This window comes from Schistocerca serialis, chromosome 5 (assembly GCF_023864345.2).
Source record: "Schistocerca serialis cubense isolate TAMUIC-IGC-003099 chromosome 5, iqSchSeri2.2, whole genome shotgun sequence".
Classification (NCBI taxonomy): domain Eukaryota; kingdom Metazoa; phylum Arthropoda; class Insecta; order Orthoptera; family Acrididae; genus Schistocerca; species Schistocerca serialis.
In genome coordinates, this window is record NC_064642.1 from 448,713,205 (window position 1) to 448,739,091 (window position 25,887).

The 25,887-nt window shown below is 44.0% G+C and overlaps 1 protein-coding gene and 1 pseudogene across 1 annotated transcript in view; one reads left to right on the forward strand and one right to left on the reverse strand.

The window, feature by feature from the left end:
• LOC126480783 (protein jagged-1b) overlaps positions 1-25,887 on the reverse strand; it is a 580,451-nt gene that overhangs the window by 504,280 nt on the left and 50,284 nt on the right. The window lies entirely within an intron of this gene.
• Positions 9,552-9,669, forward strand: LOC126482809 (5S ribosomal RNA; annotated as a pseudogene).

A 25,887-nucleotide genomic window follows, 5' to 3' on the forward strand; every position in this document is an offset into this window, starting at 1 on the left:
TATGACGACAGTTTCTGAACTTCAACCGACGTCCTGATATTAGGTGAAAGGCAAGGTAAACGTTGTACAACACACTGAAACGTTGCAAGAGGTTGCCGCTCGACCACCCCCCACCCCACCCTCCAGTACGGATCTTTGGTTGCAGCGTCCTTTCAAGATGCGTGTCCTGGCATGTCTCTGAAGTCGAGGTGATCGACAGCAACTTCTTTTTTTCTCTCTCTCTTTGGTGCGACCTCAGCGCGTGAATAAAAATGGTTCAAATGGCTCTGAGCACTATGGGACTTAACATCTGTGGTCATCAGTCCCCTAGAACTTAGAACTACTTAAACCTAACTAACCTAAGGACATCACACAGATCCATGCCCGAGGCAGGATTCGAACCTGCGACCGTAGCAGTCGCGCGGTTCCGGACTGCACACCTAGAACCGCTAGACCACCGCGGCCGGCCGCGTGAATACTATTGATAGTAGTTCAGCAGTAGAAGTAACTGTAATTTTAGCGTAATGTGGTCGGTGAAGGCAAGATTTTGGCACAATCTTGTAGCTAAATTAATTTGATTATTTTTCACGATGTGAATTTGTATTGCTCAAAGTGGATAATAAAGAATTTATGTAAAGTAAGAAATCTAAACTTGTGCTCATGTATCGTATCAGGTGCAAAATGATTGGCTGAATGAATGCTTGCCAGAAAAGCGAAAAGCACTTTCAACTATAAACAAGAAACATGAGCCGGCCGCTGTGGTCAAGCGGTTCTAGGCGCTTCAGTCCGGAACCACGCGGCTGCTACGGTCGCAGTTTCGAATCCTACTTCGGGCATGGACGTGTTTGGGTTAGTTAGGTTTAAGTAATTAGTTAGGTTTAAGTAATTCTAAGTCTAGGGGACTGATGACCTCAGATGTTATGTCCCACAGTGCATAGAGCCATTTGGACCATTTTTGAAGAAACATGGCTTATGAGCTAATAAAAATTATTTATTAGCCCTTTTGAGCAAATGAACTAAACAGAAAAAGCACTTGAAAATGTTCAGTAATCTGTTAGTTTCCGTAAGCGACTATCGGAAAATTTTACGGACGTGACGGAGACTGTTCATAAGAAAGCCGAGTAATGTTGCTCTGGGTGGGAGTCAAAAGACAGGAGAGAGTTTTAACGGGAAATCGGGTGCGGCGGAGATAATGCGATCCCGGGAAGGCCGTGTTCGCTTCTCTCGGGGCCCAAATAAAGAGAGAGGCTGCTCTGGGCAGATGGCCATCAGCAGGAGTCGGCGTGGTTGGGGACCTCGCTGTGAATAATTCATGCCACTGCCGTTTCCTCACTTCACAGCTCGCAGGCGAAGTACGAGAGGGCGAAAAATTTGAGTGGGAGAATATTAAAGCAGAACGACTCTCTCCAGAAAGCTCGCTCAATTACGCACGAATTCTGCGACGTACATCAGAAGTTCAGTTGGAGTTATCTGGTGCCTGTTGACGACCTTGTGTGTTCATTTTCCACTTTACCCTAGTAATACTGTAATTTAAGCACATAATTCAGGTAAGACAATGGTAAATAGTGGCGGGTGTTACAAGATGACGCTATAAAGGGCTTGTGAATACGAATATTGGGCTTTGTCATCTGTCCAGGTATCATCCCTTGCTCCACTGCTGATGAACAATCATTTAATCCAATGGATATTCATGATACTTGGATACTCGTATTTTCCACTTCATTCGGATCTCCGGATCCTTTGAAGAGGCAGCAAAACAAGATGTGGAAGGACTAAAAAGATTCTCATGCAAGATGCATGATACAAAATTTCAACTGGTTTTTCCATTCGAAACGGAAACAACGCCGCTCCCCAGACCCCAACTCTGTTTTACTGTGCAGTAGTCAGTGTTTCGTCGGGAGTGTACAGAAGATAATGTGTAATGGGCGATGAAGAAGATTCCATTTAAGGGCGTTGCTGCAGTGTATATGCAACGCAGCGTGATTCCGAAGTGGGGATATCAACACTGACATGTAGGCAAGGGATTAGTGTTGGTGTGGCATTCGTATCTTCCCACACGCGTGCGTTAAATGCGCAAACTTGAACTATGGCGGCGTTGTTACCAAAGGCGTCCAAACAGGATTAATGTGCTGTTATTTTTTCTTGGCTGTTGAAGGGCAAACACTGACTGATATTCATCAGAGAATGAAGAACCTACGTGGTGCAGCATGTATTTCGCAAACCACCATTGTGAAATCGTGAACCAAGGGGTGTTGCCGTTTGATGATAACGCATGTCCCCGTATCGCAAATGTCGCAATGTAGAAGTTACAACTCGATCAAGCGCCCTATAGTCTTGATCTCTCCCCGTGCGATTATAAAGCCTTCGGTCTCTTAAGAATGCCTTGAAGGGTTGGCGATTTCTGTCGGACGGGGATGTGCAAAAGACAGTAACGGACTTATACACGCAGCAGGACACGGTGTTTTGCCCAACAGGTATCTTCAACCTGGTGTGACGGCTGGATGTTTCCTACACTGCTCACGACGATTTTGCCTGATTGACATACCGATTCTGGACTGTGCGGCCTTCGAACGGGAACTTTTGGATCGTCCCTTTATATCAGAAGACCTTGTTCACAGTGCTGCAGAATGAGGTACTTTTTCAAGGGCGTTGTTTCTACATCTTACGTTTATTTCTGTACTACCCGAACTTGGTGGATATTGTTTGCTACTTGGTCGTAGAGAATATGGTCGCGTCGATCTTTCTTCTTTTTGCAGGTATGTCCTCAGAATTTTTCGGATCGGTAGGATTATCCAGATTATGTATCGACATAAAAAAGTCCACGTGGACCATTCGTGCTTTATGCAGGTTTAGGGCATTATCAAATGTTTTTAATTTCTTTATTTTTGCGTTTTAGTGTTTAGATCACAGATGTGGCACAATTTCTTAGAAGCAAGTAGCGACACTTCTTATTGCTCAGATCCTATTAGCTTAATACTCCATTCGTCAAAAGTTGTCGCCCGCTTTACTTTATTAGAACAATTGGCATCACTTTCTACAATTTTATGTCAGTTGATTTCTTTTTTAGTTAAGTTCTTGAGGGAGAGAGATTACAAGTAATAGATTAAATTCGTATAATGTTCTATAATGCACAGAAAATATGTAAATCGTAATATTGTTCAAGTATATAGTGAAGACATAGAGTGTCCCAAAAAATCAAACTGGGGACACTGAAGACGAAAACCAGTTGGACGAGGTCGTGTTAAGAATAGCGTGAATAACACCTATAACTTATTTACCACTGGCTGTATAGGAAGTATGTTTAGAACCTGCGCAGCACAGAATATGCTTTCAGAATTTAAAAAGAAAAAAAAGAACGCTTAAGGATTAAAGTAATAAAGAGTAATTGAAAGCGAAATAAACGGGTATCTAAATATGAAAGCTGGGAAAGAGGAAGGTTTGGTGGAAGGATTCTGGTGTTCACCACCTCCGAAAACGGCGAACCATCATCGTGCAGGGTGGTTTTCCGTACTCCCGTGGTGTGCTCCTAACTTTGCTTGTAGGGGGTAAAGCTATCACAGGTGCATGCTACCGGAATATCCTGCCGAGATTGTGGGAAGCTGTCAAGCTGAAGCGTCGTGGGAAGCTGTGCAAGGGAAAGTCTTTGCTCGATGATAAAGTGCCAGCTCACCGCACATAGGACGAAGTCATACTCACTGCTTCTCTAGGCTGTCAGCTTTTAGAACCCTAGCACAGCACAGTGCAGCTTTTCGATCTTTCCTCGGATGAAGAAACCACTGCATTGCAGGAATTTCCAGAAAGATTACGATGTGATTTTCCAGATAGGGACGTGTTCTACAGCGAAGGTCTCCGTCCAGTCATTCATCATTAGGAAAAATGTGTCCCGTTGATGAGTTAAGCAGGTAAAAATGACTAGCATCATCGTCAACTTTCACACTCGCAGCTCACTTTTTTGAAGGTGGTAATTAAAAGTTTATGACTGTCTCTCGTATAGGGAAGACTATTTCCAGGACGCAGCAGTTTAGTCACCCTGAAGAGCTCCGCCGCAAAGATGGCCGAAACGTCGGCTATTTAAATTTGTTTCATAATGACTCGGCCTAACCCCTAAAAATAGTCAGCCCTCGTAGCTCAGTAGTCAGCGTCCCTGACTGCTACACAGAGGACCCAGGTTTGCTTCCAGGGACTTCTAGGTGGGAAGACTGGAATGGGGCGCTGTCAGCCTGGTGATGACAGTTTATGAGCTAGTGGAACGAGAAATAGTGGCTCCAAGGTAAAGAAACCCGACAACGGCTGGGAGGGCTGTGTGCTGAAACTGTGCCCCTACACACCACATCCGCATGATGCCACTGGCGGAGGATGATACTACGATCGGTTGGTCCCCATTGGCCCATCAGGGCCAGAATTCTGATCTAATCCCAAAAGGATTTTTTTCAAAAAGATAGGAAGATAAGGGACTCGAAGTGTTATTAGAAAGATAACTGACGACCATGAAACTGTATGCCGGACTGACTGGTTCTAGGAACCTTTACCTTTCGCGGGCAATGTTTCACCGACTGAGCTACCCAAGCACGATTCACGACAGGTCCTGAAAGCTTCATTTTCGCCAGTACCTCATTCCTACCTTCCAAACAGTCAGGCGTACAGTTAAGTTTCATATCAGCACAGTCTCCACTGCATAGTGAAATTCATTTGGGAAACATACCTGAGGCTGTGGCTAAGCTAAGTCTCTGGAACACCCTGTCTTCCAGGAGTGTTAGTCGTGCAAGCTTAACAGAAGAACTGCCTTGAAGTTTGTAAGCTAATAGATGAGGTACTGGTGGAGATAAAGCTGTGAGGACGAGTCATGTGCCTTGTTCAGTCGGTAGAGCACTGGCCCGCAAAAGGTAAAATGTCCCGAGTTTGAGTCTCGGTCCGGCACAATTTTAGTCTGCCGCGAAGTGTCATATTAGCGCACACTCCGCTTCAAAGTGAAAAATTCATTCTGGTAACTGAAGAGTGTCCGCCACTGTAGCTGTGTAGTCATTGCGGCTGATTGTCATGTGGGGAAACCAGCTTCGGTTCCTGTTACTGGCAGGGATTATTCCTTACAAGGGAACCTCTCCATCGCACCCTCCCTCAGATTTAGTTATAAGTTGGCACAGTGGATAGGCCTTGAAAAACTGAACACAGATCAATCGAGAAAACAGGAAGGAGTTGCGTGGAACTATGAAAAAAATAAGAAAAATATACAAACTGAGTATTCCATGCGCAACATAGGTAACATCATGGATAGCTTGAGCTCAGGGGCGCCGTGGTCCCGTGGTTAGCGTGAGCAGCTGCGGAGCGAGAGGCCCTTGGTTCAAGTCTTCCCTCGTGTGAGAAGTTTAATTTTTTATATAATCAACTTCGCTCTCTCCAAAATTCCAGGACATGTTCAGATTTGCTTGGACATATGCAGGATTTGACGGTCTACACACGGAAAAATTTTAAAACGTTAAAAAACTATGTTTTGACACAGCACAGGGAAAACTGTGCGACTGTGAAACTGTCGAATTCATTTGTTGCCGTTTATGTGACAAACTCTTATTTTTTCATAACTTTTTTGGCAGTGATTATCACATCCACAAGAAAACATAAATCGGGCAAGGTAGAAGAATCTTTTTACCCATTCGCCAAGTGTACAAGTTAGGTGGGTCGACAACATATTCCTGTCATGTGACGCACATGCCGCCACCAGTGTCGTATAGAATATATCAGACGTGTTTTCCTGTGGAGGAATCGGTTGACCTATGACCTTGCGATCAAATGTTTTCGGTTCCCATTGGAGAGGCACGTCCTTTCGTCTACTAATCGCACGGTTTTGCGGTGCGGTCGCAAAACACTGACACTAAACTTATGACAGTGAACAGAGACGTCAGTGAACGAACGGACAGATCATAACTTTGCGAAAATAAAGTAAACTTCTCACTCGAGATAAGGCTTGAACCCAGGACCCCTCGATCCGCAGCTGCTCACGCTAACCACTTTTTTCCTTTTTTTTTAATCTCATTTTGTTAGCTTTTGTTCGTTGCATCTGCTCGGGGCGGACGTCGTAAGACACCCGTTTAAGTTCGTTGTTGATCAATTAACTCAGTTTTTTTTATTACAGAAGGCAGCTAACCCTCTGACCGAAAACGCTGAGCCACCGTGCCGGCATAACCACTGGAAAACGGCGCTCCTGAGCTCACACTATCCTTGATGTTGCCTATCTTGCGCATGGACTACTCAGTTTGTATATTTTGCTTATTTTTTCATAGTTCCACACAACTTCTTCCTGTTTTCTCGATTGATCTGTGTTCAGTTTTTCAAGGCCTATCCACTGTGCCAACTTATAACTAAATCTGAGGGGGGTGCGATGGGGAGGTTCCCTTGTTAGTGGAAAGACTGGTACGGGGGCCACTCATCCTCGTTAGGCCAACTCAGGAGGTACTCGCTTATCAGTAGCGGTTCCGAGATCAAGAAACCGGAGACCGATCGGAAAAGCGGTGTGTTGAACACATACCGCTGCATACCGCATCCGATGGCGCCATTGGCAGATGATGACACGCCGGTCTGACGGACCCGATTGACCCATCTAGGGTCAGAAACCCATAACTTTACCTTTCACTATTTTAACTGAGTACTGACTGGGGTTCGTAAATCACCCAACGTTCGACATGCGGTGGATGTAGGGGGAGCGGCTATCCTGAGGACTCTTGTTACGTGTTCACAGATGGCGGCAGCAGTGTGCTGCGGCAGCGGTGGCGGTCAGCACGGGAGGCCACTTCCTGCGCGCCCGCGGCAAGTGCGCCATTACAGCGCGGAGACGCGTTGCGCGCAGAACCCGTCGGCTGGCCGGGTCGGCGGCGCGGCGTCATGCCGGCCACGTCGCCCGACCGGCCCCGTGTTTAATGAACTGGATAAAATGTCCTGCTGGCGGCTATAAACAACACGCGTCGCTCAGCCCGTCCACCGGTGGCCATTGTTCGCGTCTGCCGCCGCCGTCTTTTGCGGGCGCGACGCCGCACCTCTGAGGACCGGCGCGAGAAGACGCTTCCCGCCGGCCGCTGCATTCCCCGCTTTTGTTTCCTTTGGCTTCTTTAGCGCCAATAAGACCCGCCCGCTGGCGACCCAATAAGAGATCCGCGCGCTATTTCCGTTTCTTGCCTCGGTGAATTCTCAAGTTTGCTGAATCTGGACGGGAAACGGTTTTGCGGTGTGCTCTCCCTTTTGTCGACAGGCCTTCCAGTTTATGAGTCGACTTCCAGAGTGTTAGAGTCTGAAGGATGCGTTCAATATATTGCTTGTGCAACTGATTCACAGTACTGTGATGGCGTGAAAATACCTGTCAAGTAGTTTACCACCTGCAGCAGTATCTACACACGCATCCATACAGTGCAGACCAATCTGACGTGCATGGCCCGAGGCAAGTATTAGAGGTTTGATTCGCGTATGTAGCGCGGGGAGGGTCACTGTTTAAATATCTCTGAGCACGCTGTAAATAGTTTATACTGATACCGGTGTCCGCCAGTTGTGGTGTATTGGCTATCGTTGCTGCTGCTCGTGGATCCTAAGGTCTTGGGTTCGATTCCCGGCGGGCTCGGGAATTTTCTCCGCTCGGGAACTGACTGTTTACGTCGTTCTCATCATTTCATCACATCATCAACATCGACGCACAAGTCGCCGAAATTGTGCCAAATAGGAAAACGTACTCTAGACATCCGAACTGCCTGTGTACATGGCTCATTGTTTTGTGGTGGTCCTTGATTGCAAAGATGAACAAAAAATGAAATGTAAAAGTATTAATAGCTAAGTAAGTGGTCAGAGGCTCCCTTTTTTTGTCGTGTTATACTAGATACATCATCATATATACTTTGTAAACACTGTTTTTTATTCTCTGCTGTTAGATAGGTGCCAGAGGTTAGCAAAAATTGGTAAACATGTACATGTTGCATTTATTTACTTCAATCCAGCTGATTATGACGAAAGATTAAACATCTAAAACGCGCAATGGAAATAAAATAATTTGTAACCAGAAATAGTAAACTTTTTGTCTAACTTTATCTTCGCCGTTCCCATGGGAGCGATCCGTAGAACACTGGAAAAATGTGTTCCTAGATTTCTCATTTAACACCGGTTCTTGATTTTGTAAGTACGCTTTCGAGAAGTATTTGATATCTGTTTCAAGTGCCCTCTACTTCTGATCTATGAGGATTTCCGTGACGCTCTCCCGTGAGTCAAGCAGACTAATGACGATTGAGCCGGCCGAAGTGGCCGTGCGGTTAAAGGCGCTGCAGTCTGGAACCGCAAGACCGCTACGGTCGCAGGTTCGAATCCTGCCTCGGGCATGGATGTTTGTGATGTCCTTAGGTTAGTTAGGTTTAACTAGTTCTAAGTTCTAGGGGACTAATGACCTCAGCAGTTAAGTCCCATAGTGCTCAGAGCCATTTGAACCATTTTTGAACTAATGACGATTAGTGCAGCCCGTCTTCTTTTCATACATTCAGTGTCCCATGTCCGACCTATTTGGTTACACGGACTTGAGAAATATTCTAGGATGAGCCAAAAAAACTTTTTGCAAGCAGTCATCTGTGTTGAGTGACTGGATTTTCCGAGTATCCTATCAACGAACCTAAGTCTGCTACATACTTTATCTACAACTTAGCCTATGTTATCATTCTATTTATTATCTTTTCATATTGTTACATGTGGGCATTTACCTGAGATCACTGATTTCAGTTGTGACTCATTGATATTGTACTCATAAGATGCTATGTTCTTCCTTTATGTGAAACGAACAATTTTAACATTTCTGAACATCTAAAGCAAATTGCTAATCTTTGTACCACTTCGAAATCTTATATAGATCTGACTGGAATGGAGCAGAAGACAGCATTATGTGTACAATATAGATAACAGAGGAGCACACTTTTCGTCTTTCAGAAGAACAGTTCGAATCCATGGCCCGACATCGGGGGATTAATTGTCAGGGAGTGCGTTATGATTTCGAAATTTCATTGCGAACGGATTTTACGACACAGGGGTGCGAAATTGATGGTATGAGTTACTGCGGAAGCTTTTGGAGGTTTAGGGTAACGAAACGCTTGAAGAAAAAGTGAGTCCGTAGTGGGAATGTGTTGTTCGTAAATTTAGATGGAGAATGGCACAGTAGCAATGCAGAATTTTTGTAGGTTTGTTATCTTTGGAAGCGATAAAAGTTTTGGGAAGACAGTGGCTACAAAAGCGATGACTCCGGCTCTTGGGAATTTGGAATGTTGTTTCGATATATCAGTAGTTTTTACTGGAAATGCTCGTTTTAGTTTCTAGGCGACCACTCACTTTTAACCTGGACGAAAGCATCAACTTTGCTAAAGTCACAACCCAACAGTTTCGTTTCAGGTCAACAGATAAGCAAGCTTGTTTCTCTTGACCGTTGATAATTTCCTAGCAGTGGCGAGCGGCACAAAGGCACAAGGGTGAGGAAGCGGCCTTTGATGGAACAATCTCCACATTTCAGTGGAATGACATAAACAAACTATGAAAATCTAAATTTTTATCCCTTGACTTTAGTTCTAGGCAACGGCCCTGCCACAGTGGATACACCGGTTCCCGTGAGATCACCGAAGTTAAGAGCTGTCGGGCGTGGTCGGCACTTGGATGGGTGACCATCCAGGCCGCCATGCGCTGTTGCCATTTTTCGGGGTGCACTCAGCCTCGTGATCGAAGTTAGAGCTGTCGGGCGTGGTCGGCACTTGGATGGGTGACCATCCAGGCCGCCATGCGCTGTTGCCATTTTTCGGGGTGCACTCAGCCTCGTGATGCCAATTGAGAAGCTACTCGACCGAATAGTAGCGGCTTAGGTCAAGAATACCATCATAACGACCGGGAGAGCGGTGTGCTGACCCCACGCCCCTCCTATCCGCATAGTCCACTGAGGATGACACGGCGGTCGGATGGTCCCGGTGGGCCATTCGTGGCCTGAAGACGGAGTGCTTTTTGACTTTAGTTCTAATCGCGTTTCTCCTCAGTCCGAACCCAGGATGCCACCAAAGACCCTTCCCGGTTGATTTTTAGTCCGTGAGTTTTTATAAACAGTGATTCACGCCGATTCTGAGATACGCGTACCAGGAGACAGGGCAACCTTGCCGCTGTGTTGTCGCTGCAGCAGCAGTAGCCCTGCTCGGCTGGCAAGTGGCATGATATGAGATTGCCGCTAATCTGCGCTCCGCTGGCTTCACTCGCAGCGCCTCACCTGCTGGGACGCCAGGCCAGGCCACGCCAGCTGCCGTCCTCTGGGTGCTAAGCCTGCGGAACATAACGGCTGGCCGACGGCTCCCGACTCAGATTACATTCTCCGGCTTGGAGTAGCTCTGCTCTCTCCCTGCTCTCACAGACGGACGAGTACTGCACAGCAGAGGCCGATGAGTCCCTAGGAGCGTCTTGCTATCTATGCAATGGCGGCAGCATTGTCACAACATCACGTACAGTGTAATAACGACACTGACTAAACAGGGCTCAGGTGTTACATGATAATGACGACAGTCCCTCCTCTCTTCCCTTCAGACGTTGTCAGATATTTATGTGCGATATGATGATACTGGTGAATGAAACTGACTTGTTGAGACATTCTTCTTAATTTGATTCTTGTCTGTTTAGAGATACATCGACAATTTTTAGCTAAGAGGAAATGCTTTGTAGGTCATTTATTTATTTGATTATTAGTTTCTGGCTGCGGCCAGCTTCGTAGCGATTACAGAAGTAAACGACCATCATCATATTAGCGTGAACTATTTTCAGTACCCCAGGCTCGATCTAAGAAAGCTATGGAAATCCCGATGACTGGACAGCGATTCGAACACGGTTCCTCCTGCGAACACGGTTCCTCCTGCATAAAAATCCATTTCGTCACCAGTGATCTTAGTCTTTCGCTTTTTTGTCCTCAACAGCACACATGAGTATTATAGGATGTTCAATAAAATACACCCTAGTCGCTGATATTTTCAGACTTGACACTTCTTGCACGTAACATTTCTTGCGCGTAAAATAAAAAAAAAATGTTCAAATGTGTGTGAAATCTTATGGGACTTAACTGCTAAGGTCGCCAGTCCCTAAGCTTACACACTACTTAACCTAAATTATCCTAAGGACAAACACACACACCCATGCCTGTGGGAGGACTCGAACCTCCTCATAAAATTCATCTAGCCTACGAAATTTACCTCTTTTTAGGGTTACGTAGCTCAGTCGGTAAAAACAGTACCGTTACAGGAGCACTTTGTTGTCTGTTCAACTGTTAAAACCCTTTCTCTCAGGAACGGGAAAGTTGAAGTTTATGTCACATACTATGGGCTATAGTCACTTAGCTGTGTAATAAATGTTAGCTTCTAAGTCAATGCAGTCAAAAGATACGGTCATTTATATTCTGATACTCTCGAACTCACTGATTAAAACCTCCAGGCAACGTTCGTTGACCTAGAATCATCAAATTTGCCAAGAAGCAAGGTTTCACAGTATAACCAAATGAAAAAATCCGAAACTGTTAATCTGTAATTATATCACAAGGAAAAAATGTCTCTTTTGTCAGACTGTCTGTCTGTCCACCTGTCTAGAAAAAAACGTTTTTTTCAGGAACGGTTAGACGTGTACGTTGAAATTTATCTCACATACGAAGGTGATTGGTCCCTTGGCCGTATAATAATCGTTATCTTCTAAGTCAATACAGTCAAAAGATACAGCGATTTGTGCCACGTATTTGATACTCGCAAACTCACTCATCATAAACTATAGGGCGTATCCTGTTGGTCTGAAATCATAAAATTTGGCAAGACGAAAGATTCCACAGTACAAGTGAAAGGAAAAATCCGAAGTCGTTAATTTTTAATTCTGTCACGCAAAGAAAAGATTTTGTCATTTGTTGTGCGGCTTCAAACTTAGAATTAAAACAGTCTCGAAAGTCTTGGAATTCATGGGAAAAGGAAAAGAAGATTTGTTTAAATGTCCCGTCGACATCAAGGTTATCAGAGACGGAAAACGAGCTCCGATTGTGTCGAGGAGGAGGAAGGAAATTGGCCGTGCCTTTTCAAAGGAAGCATCCAGGCAGTTGCCTGAAGCAATTTTGGGAACACGGAAAACCTGAATCTGGTTGGCCGAACGCGGTTTTGAACCGTCGTCCTCACGAATGCGAGTCCAGTGGGCTAACCACAGCGTCTTCTCGCTCGGAGGATATCTTACCAGTATCAATGTCGATAACAGTCAAAAATCGCCGAGATTCTGAATTCCTGGAATCGATGAACTGTCTTTGTACATAAGCTTATACGCAAATCCTAATCCCAACTGGCCAATTTTTCTCTGTTGGTTAGAATAATCCATTCCTCCACGTGAGGGCTGAGATGTTTACTTTTTAAGGTGACCGAATACGAGTACTGTGCTTGCTTTCCTAAATAATACACTTACCATTCTCTGAGGTTCCTTTACGGAAAAATATCGTGAAGACAAAATTTTTAAAAACCTTCGAAGAACGATATGGTCTCGATGGCATCTAGGAAACGATAAAATATCCGCACGAATCGACAGAGAAAGCAAATGAATCAGGAAGAAGAAATTTGCAATTTGAAGAGAGATAAACAATATAGAAACATAGCGCCGTTACGTTAACGAAGCTGAATGCCAATAAATGTAGCATGAGAAGCGGGTCGTCATCTTTTTCCTGGCCTTTATCCCGTATCTTGACGGGGTCGGCATGTTTAACTGGGTTCGGCAATATTAGTGGTAGAGCTCCCCCTTACCCTCCCCCTTCCGCGACGGAATTTGTGTCTGCGAATCGTGTAACTGAGGCGGAAGTGGGTACGACCCTCGTATTCACCTGGTCAGATGTTGGAAATCGCCTAAAAACCAAGTTCACGTTAGCCGGCACTTCAGCTCTCGTCGTTAATCCGCCGGCCGGACTCGATTCGGGGCCGGTGGGCCTCCCAGAACCCCGGAAACAGTGCCCTAGGGGACGCGACTATCCGGGCGGATGTAACACGAAAAGCGATAAAAACAACAATTCTTGGTTAACAGTATTATTGCTCAACAGAGCACCAACAGTTGCTTTAAGCACTGGTTTTAGCAGCAGCTGGAATTCATCGGTCGTTTTGTCTCGTCGCGTGAGGTTTATATTCGCAACAGTTGGCTCTCGAGAGCATGTGGCCTCGGTTCTCAGATAACACGCTGCAGAGAAGCCGCATTCTAACGCAATGGTTCGCGAAATCGGCTTGAGTAGGGTCCTCTATGTTCAGAGAGCTACCTGTGGTGGCTGCCCAAAGGACTGGAAACGGCTGTGGTTGGAGTTGGCCGCTCGTCCGGCCTGTGCGTGAGGAATGCCGACCGGTGTTTGCCGACGGTTAGCGCGCCCAGGGGTGTGCGTCACGCACCACGCACCGCCGACGCGTGCTGCCCGCGTGCAGCAATACCAGAGACAACATACCGCGCTAATCAGAACAACCATCTAATCCCATTCCTAAGCAGTGCCTAGAGAGCTACCCACTAAAATGATGGAATGCTTGTGGAAAATGGAAAGGGAACGAGTCTGAACGAAAGGTACGGTGCGGGAACCGCATGAAGTAAGTCTCAGCGGCTATCCCACACGAGATCTTTCATTTGATCACAGAGCCGTTACCGGTAAAGCAAACGGAAAGCGTCCGTTCATTACTTTACTATATGCAAGACACCTCTTATAAATGATTGTTCCTTAGCATCCGCCCATCCTTGAAGGATGCATACTGCAACGTCTGCTGTGCTGAAAAGACCCACTCGAGAGCAGCAGTCGCTACTGCAGTTTGCACGCGAGAAACGTGCGGGACTTCGAACAGAAGCCGGTCCCATCCCGTCTTATCCTGTTCCTGATTTATTCTTGTGTGCGTTCGTCCTCTGCAAGCTTGACACCATTTTGCACAGTTACTCGACACTTGACACGGTCATCAGCAAAACTTTCCCAACGACTTGGATTAATATTGGCCTTAGCCAAGTCTCCCTCACAAACATCCTTGAAGCAAAATTGGAGTCTTCCCACTTGCCTCACACCCTCCTGAACTCCTCCGAACAGCAGATTTTTCGGTATTCGAGAGACATGTGCCTGATATGTTCTACCCACCTTTAGACGTCGGTGGCTCAGAAGTGCACGGATGCTGATTGTGCTTGCGAGCTGTTAAGATTTCGGTGTTCTGTACTATGTCTCTTCAAGGGATCTGAACGATTCTCCGGAGACAGTGGAGATGAAAACTGTTCACTCGACCTATAGAGAAGCTATAGAGAAGGGTGCTAATAAAATAAGCGTTATATACATGTAATTTAGTTTTTATTGTGAGCAGTCCATTGTTACATAATCTGGTTTTCAATATAGCCACTAGAGTCTTGCATGACCGAGTAAGCGAACACAAAATACGAAATGGGTCTAGCACACCCTAACTGATAGGCTGCCCGCACTAGTTCTATGACCGAGCATAGATGCCGTGACCGAATACGTAGCACGTAACGTCAAACACATTACACGTGTCATTATCCGTGTGGTGTGTCTCTCTCTCTGTAACCATGCCAGTGCAGTAAGATGTAAGATTGAAACCAATGTTTACACACTGAAGAAACTGGAAGGTCTAAAAAGCCTAGTATGGAGTAAATTTCTGTTGGTTGTAGACGAAAACAGTGCGCCTACTGGGTACGTATCGTGCATAAACTGCTCCACATTATCGCGTTTCCAGTCGGGAACCACTCATTTAAAGAAACACAGTTGCAAGAAACCTCACAAAGATACAGGTCCTTCACGGATATCGGCAGTAATAAAAAATAGTATTACAGCAAACTGTGTCGCCATGTGTGCTAAAGATATGAGACCTTTTAATGCTGTTTCCGGTGAAGGTTTCAGAGAACTAGGCCAAGAATTAGCACATCTAGGTGCGCATTGTGGAGAAGTTAACGTGGCAGATGTCATGCCACATCCCTCTACTATAAGCAGACATGTCAAAGAACGAGCTGATGCAATACAAAACGGCATAATACCTTCTGTTATTGCAGAAGTTATTAATAAAATATGTGCTGCGACAGATGATATGTGGACTGGTTCGCAAAATCTGGTGCACTATTTAACGCTTACAACACATTACATTAACACAGATTGGTCTGTTGTGAACAATGTTTTATTTACAACAAAATTGCCGGGAGTTAAGAAGACGGGAGTAAATATTATGATAGAAATTGAAGAGAGGATGGGTGATTGGGACATTTCGCCGGACATGTTGCACAGTTTTGTTTTTGTCTCCGACCAGGGTGCCAATGTAATAAAGGCTTTGGAAAATCACGAAAGGATTCCTTGTGCTGCTCATTGTATAAAGACACACTTAGCCATAGTTTCGATGAAGATAACTTCTTGCTAAATCATGCCCCGAACATCGCATTAACAATAAATATTGCAAAATGCATTATAAGGTACATTAAGAGAAGTAGCCTCTGCTCGTCTTTGAAATCATCGTTGAAACTAGAGGCCTACACACGCTGGAACAGCTTGTACACTATGCTGGAATCCTTACACACTCTATTATCATAGATCCTTCAAGTACTGTGTCATCACCATCCAGAAAGAGAGTTCGTTTCAAGGAATGGAGGAACAACAGATCATCCGCAGCAGATGAAGTAGATCTCTACATTTTAATGTACCCCGGAGATGATGATGACATCATAAAGTGGGGGAGCAGACTACCCCAGCAACAAGCGCACCACCGCGCGACTGCTACGGTCGCAGGTTCGAATCCTGCCTCGGGCATGGATGTGTGTGATGTCCTTAGGTTAGTTAGGTTTAATTAGTTCTAAGTTCTAGGGGACTGATGACCCCAGCTGTTAAGTCCCATAGTGCTCAGAGCCATTTGAACCAACAAGCGCACCTAGTGAAAGATGCTTTAGTAAAGCCAGCATGTTACTAACAAATCGCCGCAGCCAATTAAATGCGGAACGCGTAAGTGATTTACTGCTGATAAACAATAACTATAATTTTGTTTCTGTTGCAAACAAGTCAAAAGTATGACAAGTTACGTCTGTAAATGTTTAATGTTCTTTTTATGCTTTCTTTATGAAGATGGTTGTCTTCCAGATTACAGGGACAACACTTATTTAATGTTTCCTATTAATGAAACGAAAAATATGTCTTCTGTTTGGAAATGAGACTCGTCTTCTATCCACGATTGTATTGAAATATCATTTTACTTCACAATTGCTTTATGAATTTAGCTGTGTCTCGTACCCGTTCTTGGAAACGTTACTTTTGTATTAAAAGAGAGGGAGACAGAGATAAATACATTGTGTCTGTGTGTGTGTGTGTGTGTGTGTGTGAGAGAGAGAGAGAGAGAGAGAGAGAGAGAGAGGGAGAGGGAGAGGCGTTGGATTTGTACAGTACAGTGCAGCGAGCCGGGGCGAGGCGAGGTGAGACGTCAGCGGTGACCGGTAATGCTCGGTTATCCGCGTGTCCGGAATCCGGACTACAGACATGGGGCGAGTACGTGACCGAGCCGAGTCGTGTGGGGCCGGACACGAGCGGCTCGGTCCCCCCGTCAACAGGCGAGCAGTGACCGGTCAAACATTGAGCGTTGCAGCACTCTAATAGCCACGACAGATAATGCTTTAGCGAATCTGACAAACGATGTGCACTTTAGATTATTGCTGGAATTTCGAACGAGCGTTTAGATGCACGTGTGAAAAAATATATATTTTCAGTTACTGCCAAATCTCCTGCATACTTTACTGCGAAATGATGAAAGAAATAAGGAAGGTTATGCAGTCAATTTCGCACTGCCGGTAGGCCATCGCAATTTCTGTTCACTCCGGTTTTCCTGACCAATGAAGAGTTTCTTTTCCCAATGAAGCACTGTCGGTTTCGTCCTCTACATTTGGCCCTTAGAACTATAGTACCTTTATTATCAACGAAGTGCTGAACACTAACAAATAAAATTAAAAAAATGTAGAAAGTAAGACTGCAAGATAGGTGAAGAATATAAATACTACACGAAAATGCTATTAATTCTCCTTTTTCGTTTTACAGGTCATGACGATTTCTCAAGATTGTGGAAATGTCTTCGCTACCGCGGCTGTTTCAGTATAAATGCCTAACGAAGGGACTCTACGGAATTAAAGAGTTCTTAATCAAGACGAAATATTCTCGTGAAGTAAATTCTAATCCTTAGTAAGCTATAATGCTTAAACTGTGTTTAAACACTTTAATATTTGCTGGCAAATTAGGTATATATTTGATATAATGCGTTGATCAAATTAATTGCCTAAGCTACGATGTTCGAAGGTGGCTTCGGGCGGACTAATACTGTAGGCACAGCAACTAAGTGCCGCAGCTAGAATTTTGAGAGCAGGGTATAATGAAGCACATTTTTCCATATCACGAGCTCAAACAAAAAGACTACTAATGTGGTGAACACCGTTTGACAGACCCATTAGCGGCCAATGCCGCGCGAGGCATAGTTATCTTATGCATTAATAAACTCAGATTAAAGTTAATCTATCATGTTTCGTTCAATCTACGTCAGACAGACCCGGTACGGGGGGAAAAAACGGCAGAGAAAAAGCAATAGCGCCCTTATATAGAAAGTAGCGACCAGACGTCCGTGCAAAATTGCGCTAATGCCACAGCGGACATAATGACTTGAATTATCTCCGGCGCTGGCGCTTTTCGTTCTCTGTTGGACAAACACAACAGAGGGTGGGCACAGCGCATCGCCGACAGGAGCGCCTTGTTTTTGTCTGCCTCGCGCTCTTTGTTGCTCGCCCAGAAGACTCATCGAGCAACCGAATATACCGCACGTTTCTCGGCCAACGGGACGTGAGCGAACTGATTGCTGATCGTGTAATTATCTTTTGTCCGGCGCGAGCGATTTTTCTGGGCGCACTTTAAAGGAGTTACAAGGAGTGACGCGTGCAGCACTAATTCTCGTCTAATGTTTCTTCGGGGCTATGCTAATAAGACTCCAGTGATTTATACGGCTCTCTGAGACTAGGTAATTAACTGTCTTCGTTTAAAAATTGTATCATTTATCTTAAAGGCTTACTCTACAGACTTCAAAAACAACCGGGTGTGGACATATTATACATTCCGAATCACTCTAGCCAATTGCAGGAACAAAACAGCGATACATTTGTCAGATCATGAGTTCACACGCAGTTCTATCACTAGGTTGGATAGTCTGAAGTCGGTGAGCTTTCCATTTTGTATAGACTACTGCAATACATTGTTACTATTTTTATAACCTTAATTCTGTGTCCGATTAGAGTGAGGTTATTGGTAAGCTTGATCAACATTTAGAATTGTTTGTGAATAAAAGAGATCATTCATTTTTATCACTCTTCTTTGTAGGATACAACATCTTTTTCTGGGCATAAATTATCTTCTACTTTCACCATCTAGTACATAAGTTAAACGCGGATTGGACTTGATCCGTTGCCTTAAGGACATATAGAAAACATTTTTTTAACTAAATTTTCTCTAAACGTAAGTTTTCTTCATTCTTCCTTCCTATTACAAAGTTTGATTTGAGGGAATGGTGTGAATGGAAGGCCTCTCTTTAGTTGTATAGAATCGAGTACCTGAATCGTATTAGACGAACAGCTGCATGTAATGGCCAGGGCGGGAAAAGTTTTAGCAAATCTTGTAGTTATAATAACTTTCACCTTAATGCTAAGATAATGAAGAAATAGCTTAAAACATTATTGTGTGGGGCATAATCTGAGGTTTTCGACATTTGGTATCCGAAACCATTTTGCGTGTTATAAGAGAGAAACAATTTAATTTGACAAGCAGTACAAAGCTGTTCTTTTCACCTAGTCGCAGCGTGCCGTATTAGAGTAGATTACACGTAATAATCCGCTAGAAATACGTGTCTCAGAATAGACAAGTGAATACTGCCGATAAAGAACACGATAATTCAACACTGCACTGGGCAATGGTGTAGTTGTGAAACTCAATAAGAAATTTGTAACTGTGAATCTTGCTCTTTTAAAAACTTCGGTGGCTACAGTTCACATTCAAACTATTTTAGTTTCATAACGGAAGGTCTGCAGGTTCAATGATCTGCAGGTAGATTTACTAAGAGGAGACTACCAAATGATGGGGCCGAGATAAAGAGTCCCGAAGTTTGAGAAGGAGCTACTGCTTTGCTTGCCAAGAATCCAGATAAGCGACGATGGTGCACCTTTTATATCTGCATCTGCACTTAGCTACTCACTCAGAGATGCGTTGCAAAGTGTAAATTTGGTTGTTACGTGTAATAAAGTTTTCCCGTTTCGTTCACGAATGATGCTTCGAAGAATCAGTTTTTATGACAAACGTAATTAAAGCTACTTTAATCTTTATACATGGTTGCTTCAGGTCGGAAGTGTGTGTGTTTGTGTGTGTGTGTGTGTGTGTGTGTGTGTGTGTGTGTGTGTGTGTGTGTGTGCGTGATGACGGTCTTAGGTTGCTAACCTGCCAGCGTTCTAAATGATCTATAAGAATATCAGGAGTATTCGTAAGTTTCACTCTGAAAACCGGCTCTAAACTTTTCTAAATAGGCTTCAACAAGGCATTGTATCTATTGATTCTTCAATTCCTCCAGGCGTATTTTATGACGAAATAAATCTCGGGTGAACAGCTTGGTATGAGTGTGCATAGGACAGTGTCCTATGCACACCATTCCAGGCTGTTCACCCGATATTTATTTCTTCATCGTATCTATTATTACAAGCTAATTCTTACAGTAAAGTATTTTTTTTTATTTTTGTTAAGGTCTTAGGGACCAAACTGCTGCTGTCATCGGTCCCTAAGCTTACACACTACTAAATCAAGCTAACTTACGTTAAGGACGAAAAACACACCCATGCCCGAGGGAGGGCTCGAACCTCCGACGGGGAAAGCCGCGTGGACCGTTACAAGACGCCTCAGACCGATCGGCTACCCTACCCGTCACAATAAAGTAGAAACAGCATTTCCACCGTTAATAACGTTATTTATTAATAACGAATAGTGGCATTATCCGTTTCGAACCGACGGGTTCGACATCAGATGACTGTTCGTGTTTAAAATTACTTATAGATTGTGCTGTACATGTGATGGGGCTGATTTTCTTTTAGGCGAAGTTTTCTTGGGGTATGATGCCATGTAGCCAAACACTATGTAAGAGAAAGGGGGTAATTTGATCTAACAACAAATTGAAACAAACTTTCCACGAAAGGGGATGGGTTAATTTTGTATTATTTACGTGGAAATCCTGCTTATTTTTGGAAAGTTGACTGCTGTTGAAGAAGTTCATGTTTTGCCGAATAATAAGCAAGATTCAACGCTAACAATCTTGTAGGTTACCATTTGCACCGTTACTATTGGGCTTGATTTATCTCTGACTTCATACACCCCTGCGTTATTACTCCCCGTTGTTGTACGAGATCATGCTCCGCTAATTTTGAAATCATAGAATAGACTGATACCCCACTTTTTGAGGTCAGGATTGCTATGCGACAAGATGCTGTTGCGACCTCATCACACAAAGAATCCTCCCCACTACAGTGCAGTTTGTTGGCGGGACTCCCTAACGAAAGCAAAGTGATCTGTGGGCTGGGCAGCTGACCTTTGAGTTTGGTGAGACCAGCCAGGTTCAGCGGCCCCCGGCGAGCAGGGAGATCCGGCTCGGCGGGCCGTCGCGGCTGCAGCTGCAGGCACGTTAAACGCTCTGACCACAAACTCCCCGGCAGAGAAGCTGCCAGCTCCTCTTTACAACCGCAGCGGCCGGTATGACCCGCGCTGCCCGCCACCACTGACTCGGGTTACCAGGCTCTTGAGCCGGTCAGGTGTCGGGACACGCGTTGAAAGTCTGTTGTCTGGTTAAAAACGGTAGACTTCAACCGTGTGCATTACCTACAGGGCGTAATAACAAATGACGAAGTAACACATCATGCTTCCGTCTATCGTTATGTTTAAGAATAACAATTTTTGATTACATGACACTGCGGATTCGTTAAAAACATTTGCTCTTTTTTGATAAAAATGGAAAATACGTTTTGTTTTGCCACACTTACCTATTCTAAATTTCTGAAAACTGTCCTGTTTAGCCACGCGGGATTAGCCGATCGGTCTAGGGCGCCGCAGTCATGGACTGTGCGGCTGGTTCAAATGGCTCTGAGCACTATGGGACTTAACATCTGTGGTCATCAGTCCCCTAGAACTTAGAACTACTTAAACCTAACTAACCTAAGGACATCACACACATCCATGCCCGAGGCAGGATTCGAACCTGCGACCTTAGCGTGTGCGGCTGGTCCCGGCGGAGGTTCGAGTCCTCTCTCGGGCATGGGTGGGTGTGTTTGTTCTTAGGATAATTTAGGTTAAGTAGTGTGTAAGCTTAGGGACTGATGACCTTAGCAGTTAATTCCCATAAGATTTCACACACATTTGATTTTGCCCTGTTTTAACCCTAGCAGTGACGACGCATGCAATGACGCACATTACCGGTGGGGGGGGGGGGGGGGGGGGGCAGGGGAGCTGCACTTTATGCCCACCCGAAAAGAACAACAAAATTCGTTAATTGTTGTTGACTTATTTTAACAACACACTTTTTAAAGAGATACTGATTAGTAAGTAGGGTTCAGAACCTAAAAATATCTTTTAGCACACTCTTAGCTATATAAGCGCACTTTCAGTAACGTATACTGCCAATGGGGAGTGGGAGGAGTTGTATGGGGGGGATACTTTATGCTCACCTTAAAAAATTATTTATAAAATACAAATTTGTCGAATTTAACCCACAATACACATTTTAAAGAGATGCTGATCTGTAAACAAGGTCCTAAACCTGAAAATATATTTGATACTCGTTGGGTAAAGCCACTACTACTATTATGACGCAAATTTGTGGATTTAGTTCAACTGAAAAATTTAAAACATTTATGGATTTTAATTAATTTAAAGTAATAAATATTTATTTCTAAATATTGCGAGGGTTAACACGGAGGCACAGTTTCTGTGTCACGGGAGATTAGTAGTGTGCAGAAGAAAATTTTTATAAGAATCGCCCGAGTGTATTTTTATTTTGTTTGATTTTTACACTGTGATTCAGTTTAGCGGCGCTTTAATGATAGTACTCAGTAGAAATCTATTCACCAGAATAAAGCCGTCTGCATCTGCCACGGAATTCGCAGAGAACCAATTCTGACGGAAGCCTTCTTTTTCCGCCCCGGTCGCCATGTTATTCCAGATTTAGTAACGTTAGTGGCAGAAGGTGGTCTGATGACTTGTGTACCCCATCCGTCTGCATCTAGTTTTATCCCATGGGAAAGTGTGAGAACGTGTTGCAAGTCGTGTAACTGAGGCCAGATGTGCGTACCAGCTCCGTATTCACTTGGCTGGGTGGGCTAAACCGCCTAAAACGCCGCGCGATCTGAGGCGCCTTGTCACGGTCCGTGCGACTCCCCCGTCGGAGGTTCGAGTTTTCCCTCGGGCATGGTTGTCTGTGTTGTCCTTAGCGCAAGTTAGTTTAAGTTAGATTAAGTAGTGCGTAAGCTTAGGGACCGCTGACCTCTGCAGTTTGGTCCCGTAAGACCTTACCACAAATTTCCAATTTTTTTCCGCCTAAAAGCCACAAGGCACATTCAGGCTCGTTGTCAATTCGCCGGGCGTATTCGATCCGCGACCGGTGCTTTTCCCTGAATCGCCCGCATCTCGTGGTCGTGCGGTAGCGTTCTCGCTTCCCACGCCCGGGTTCCCGGGTTCGATTCCCGGCAGGGTCAGGGATTTTCTCTGCCTCGTGATGGCTGGGTGTTGTGTGCTGTCCTTAGGTTAGTTAGATTTAAGTAGTTCTAGGTTCTAGGGGACTGATGACCATAGATGTTAAGTCCCATAGTGCTCAGAGCCATTTTTTTTCCCTGAATCCCAGGAAGCGACGTGCTAGCGCGCGCGGCTGTTGGGGCTGGTCAACCAATTCCGACTGTACTAAAAACTATAAAATAAAATACTGCAGTACTATTAACTACATCAGCAAGATGAACAATGAATATATAAAGTTATAAATGAAACGAAGTAAAACTAAATAATTCGAAAATGGAGTGCATAAATGCTACGAAACTGAGCATTTCATTCACGATTTTCGTAAATTTTCACAGATACCAGTTCTGGGACGATTTCATCACGAAAGATACAACACAGACCTGTGATGACCATTGCTGAGTCTTAGTAGTTTCGCTGTCTCTGATGTCATGGCTTTGAGTTGCTTTTTAAGCCAGAGAAATGTCTGTTGAGATCTTTGACGTCTTATTAATTAACAGCACAATTGAAAGCGCCGTTTTACAAGCCAGTTATCCTAATTACCTTTACGATATTGAAATTTTGTAGAGGCAATATGAACGATGCTCTGAAAAAGATTTTCGCAAGTCAAGCCGTCTGGTAACGTAGCCTGTTTGTTAACTTATTACGCACAATATATGTCGACTCTGTAGCTACCTTAGGGTAAATAAAATACAACTGACTAAACGTCAATATCATAGATGGCAAAGTATTTAATTGACAGTCACATCTCAAGCACTAGCAACTAATATGTTACTTCTGCTTGATTTATTGAAGTTCGACTGCACTTTCAACAAAAGAAAAGCTCGTTACGTAATTAAGTCGTTACTTTCCTATATTATGCTGCAATTATCAGAGATTGTTATCATGTATGTACAATGAGTCACGGTTAAGGCGAAATGAGAGAGTATGAGCAGCTACAACGTTAATCAGGAGTAATCGATTTATGCTAAATACATCAAGATAGGATAGAAGAAAATAGAATTTTTGTGTTTTGGAATTCTATCATAAATATTTCTCTTAGGAACAAATCTCTTTGAGTACAGCACTTAGGCAATCTTTCCCTCGCGACAGATGGGGAAGACATCTGCTCGGAGGAAACGGAGAATTAAGACCATACGACAGATACAGTGTGCGCTCGGGGAACCAGTTTCCAAGATACAAATTGCTGCCCGAGGCAGCGCCAGGAAATACGCGTAATTACACACAATCAAGGCGATCCGCCGGACGAAGGACCGTTGTGCGGTTGGCGCTATGCGAATCACCTAGCGGCAGTCTCACATTGTTTGCCATTTCTCACCGTATCTGTGGTTTTGTAATTAAGATCTTGGCACTCAATATTGTCCTGGAAATTCGCTACCGCATTAGCGTCCAGATGGTTAACATTTCGTTTCTGTGAATGATATGGAGCTTAGCTTTGGCGAGACTTGCAAAAAGCTCTTCATGTTATACAAATAAAGGAAAGGAATGAATGTTGGGGCTAACCACGCCGTCGACGACGGGGTTATAATGGACGGAGCATCAATTGGACAGTGATGCGAAGGGAAATAGGTAGTGTTTATTTCAAAGGAATTATCCCAAGGTTCACATCAATAGAGTTACAGATATCAGAGAAAACATAACCGTTTACAGAAGGAGGTTTTAATCCCTCTCCTCCTATACACGAATTCATCACCTTAATCACTGAGCCTCCTCCCTCTGTACGCCAATAATTAAGAAATTACAAATTCACATGATGGGCATTCATGAAATAAATTCTGACTAATTTTCTGCGCGGTGCTAGCGATAAGATTTCGAATTCAGATAAGCAACTTTTTCCTGGATGTTTCTTGCAAATCTATCCTTTTTCAACTTGTGGTCTTTCCAATGTCACATTCAAAAGAAATCCTTTTCCGAATCAGTTATGCAGCAAGTATAGTTTTTAGGCAGACAAGGATGCAAGAAGCAACGAGACAAGCATCATTCATGAGAATGCCGCAGAACGTGCCTCACTGATTAAGGAGACACGGAAAAACTGAACCACGTCTGCATTTCTAAATACGTTACTGTACCATCTCAGCCACTAACTAGCAGTACAAAATTTCCTCTCTATATTTTAAAAAGGGGAATGAAAAATGTTCAAAGCCTCTAAATTATTTTCTCTTTCAGAACACACAGTCGCTAATTTCACTGCTTGCCTCTACTGAACTTGTCACGCAATAGTAGCGCGTATTACTCGCTACCACTGCAGAGAGGTTATTCTTATTGTTAGGACTGATGAAGACTTAATTTTTCCCATAATTAGCGCGTCGAAACTTTTAGACCAGCATTTTGGTGAACATTTAAAGTGGTTATTCTCCTCAAGGTTTTTGTACAACTGATGAGCAAACACAGCGGACTGTGTGCAAATATCTTCAATCGTACCTGCAGAATACTGCCGGGAAATTTTGAAGCATATTATTTTCTGCACGTCTTATTTCTCGTCATTTCAAACTCTTGTGGCAGCAAAAACGTTGGAGTGTAAATGCGTTTAATACGAACATTAGTCAGCCTGATTCTTGGTATTTAGAAATTTGATTTTGAAACTGTCTTCTCACGCTACAAGACTCATTTCTGTATTAGCACCATGTTTCGAGGAGTGCTGAATTGTACATTTCATAAGGATGTGTAATAATTTAATCCAGCCTCTCTTTTTTTCCTCAGCCTTCCTCGAGGAGCAGCTACACTATTCTCAGATTACCTTCTTGTAGTTACCAGTGTGAGAAAAACTCCCTTCGTCAGCTACGGTCAGTTAGGAAATGCTTCATGGAAGGTTGTTGGATGTTGTACAAATGATCAGTGATTTTTATAGCCTTCCCCTCCTCTTCCTCTTTAAAATATTATTGATTCATACACAGCATAACCTTACGAGAAAAGTCCTTAAGCAGTAAAGTCTACACCTGAGAGAGATGGGAATACAAGCATTCAATACGTGGGAGAGAAATGACATGGTACATACGTAGCGAGTGTTTGTGAACAAGTACGTAAATTATCTTATTTGTCAGACGCAGACTTCAAAAGAGCTGTCCGACGGTGGGACAATAGGTTGTTCGTTCAAGGAA